This window comes from Diaphorina citri, unplaced genomic scaffold (assembly GCF_000475195.1).
Source record: "Diaphorina citri unplaced genomic scaffold, Diaci psyllid genome assembly version 1.1 scaffold1049, whole genome shotgun sequence".
Lineage (NCBI taxonomy): Eukaryota > Metazoa > Arthropoda > Insecta > Hemiptera > Psyllidae > Diaphorina > Diaphorina citri.
In genome coordinates, this window is record NW_007378479.1 from 6197 (window position 1) to 8956 (window position 2760).

Below are 2760 nucleotides of genomic sequence, written 5' to 3' on the forward strand. Positions count from 1 at the left end.
TATAGGTACAATAAAAAGGTATTCAGAACCTGTGGAGAACTTAATCGATCTGACTAGATCTCATTTGAAATAGTGATAAGGAAATTTAGGTGTTTACTCACATGCAATAGCGTGCTGCTGGCTTTTCCCAGCAGCGTAGCGGTGTAAACAGCAAAACGTACGATAAGACGTAGGGTGTAAACGGGCCTTTAGAACGCTTAAAAGTTTCCTTTCCGCACCCGGAAACTCACGTCATCTAATGATGAAGTCACAGGATCAAAGTTGAGATTTAAGTTGTCACGAAGTTATAGTAGGTACTATACTTGAATCATATGGAACTTTAGATATACCTACTTAGATATAGTTTGGTGTGCTACAGGTATATAGTGGGAATGGTATTATATTATGGAACTTTACACATTGGTAATAGGTAAACTTTATAGTGGTATTATATTATGGAACTTTACACATTGGTAATAGGTACACTTTATAGGTATAGTGGAAATGTGTTTGAAATCAAGGTCAATATCAAAGCAAGGATAAGAGAATGTGCTGAAGTCAGTGTAGGTAAGTATATTGTAGGTGCCAACAGTGAGAACATACCCCCAGAAGTACCCAAGCAGGCAGGTTCATACCTAATAATAATTCTGAGGAGGTATATACTGATAAGTATTGGTCTAGTGACTCTAGTGTACCTAACTAGTAATATTGTGGGACTCGCACTTCGTGCTCCTTCTGGTTCCTCGACCGGCCAGTCCAGTCACCGAAATCCAAGGACGAGGGTTCCCGTTTTTTCAGGGTCACCGAATCGGCACTTAGATTCCCGAAACTAGACTTGGGGTACCGGCGTAGGACGAGGGTTCTCGTTTTTCAGAGTCGGTATCCTTGATGAGTGTAGCGTCCTGGCCGCTCCAGCGGGCGCAGGGGAACTCGAACAAGGTTCCAGAAGAATCTGTAGGGGTGATGAGGAGACGAGATTACGCAGTGATCTGTCCTCTTTATTAAGATTGAGTGCGCCACCAGGTGGGTTTCACCAACTTTCTTTTTAGCTCCTTACAGCCCGTTGGCTTACCAGCCCTGTTGAGGTTATACAAATCAACTGGCCTAAACAGGCCTTCTAGGGACTGAAAAAACATTAGTGAAATCCAATCAAAACCTTATTTTTTTCCGCTAAGTAGGTACTTACCCAAAGAGTTCATAGCCGTCATCACACTTGTAGTTGGCCGTCGAATTGATCGGCCTCTTGTCATCTGATAGGGTGACGCGGGAATTTATAGGAACTGCGGGAGGACCACATTCTGTCACTGAAATCAGAGAAATAAGAAAATTAACGTCAATAATAGAGCTAAAAATAATACGAAAAAGAAACATCAGTAAGAAGTAGATGACTGACCAATATAGCACACTTTTATCTAAAGGCACCTAGGGATAAAAAGGATTTTTGGGGGCATGAAAGGGGTAGTAAGTCACTGTATAACTGCTAAGTTTTGTAGTGACGGGGCTTTACCCTTCATTCGGCGCGGAGTCAAGCTACCCTCCTTCTCGAATTAAACTTACTCTGCCCAAGTTGAGTGGGGCTGGGAAAAGCCATCAGCACTCGACTGCCCAGATACTCCAGATAGTCACCGAGACATCAACCACAACGTAGCTTGGATCAACCGATGGATCAACCAGTGATCCATCGGGAACTGATGGTGTATTCAACGTACTCTCGCCGTTGGCTCAACTTATCCTTTTGTTTTCACATCTGGACTCGGCTTTGATATTATTGTTCCACTGTTACCTTATTATTATTTACAGACGTGCCAACTTGATACAGAACTTTACCAAGATCTTGAGAACTCCCACAGCTTATCTGTTTCTATATCTGATTCTACTTTATCCAGTATATGAAATCCTATCCTAATCCTACATCTATAGTAAACTGGAATCACATAAATCATTGGACGACCTTTAGCTGACCAAAAGTGGATAGATTTTGCAAGTGGATGGATATAAGTAGATCTTGTTAATGGATAAGTAAATGTATACTGTTAAGTAAATGTATAAGTACCTAATACATACATGGATTTTGTAAGTGGCTTGATAATTAGGAACGTAGATTTTGTTAGTACATATATGTATGAACTTAGCAGAATAGATAAGTAGGTAGTAGGTGCCTATGTTTTGTAAGTGGATAGATCAACTAAGTAGATTAAATTCATTGTTATCCTGAAAACAATATTGTTGCAAGTCTTGTTGCTGTAACTAGCTATACGTAAATCAACTAAACTGATGTAATTTTCTAAATTTAACTGTCAAAGTCAGAATGAAAACACCAATCACCAATTTTGATAGAGAGAACTGTAACAAGGGAATTCTTGTCTTATCGTTCCGAAAGCGAAGAAACAAGGACAGGCTAGGAGAAAAGCAGTCTTTCCTAGAACAAAACTTATCTGTTCAAAGTTCGCTCCGGGCGAGAATCGAACCCGCGACCAGTCTTCATCATCGCCACAACGAACCCGCGACCATGGAGACGAACTTTACCGTTGAGTGCCGAAACTTTATGAAGTTTAACGGATCTTCTAGTGTTTGGCTAACATTTCTTCTGGTCCAAAGAGCATAAAGCAGGGTTGTCCAACCTTAGGGCACCCGAGGGCCGCAAGAGACCAAGGTAAAGAGTTGGCGGGCCACAAAAACTCAACTCACGGGGGGGGGGGTGGCCTGGTGTAATGTAATTATAATTGATGGTACCTAGAACTATGAAATTTGTAAGGTAAACTGGGATAATTTTTATAAATT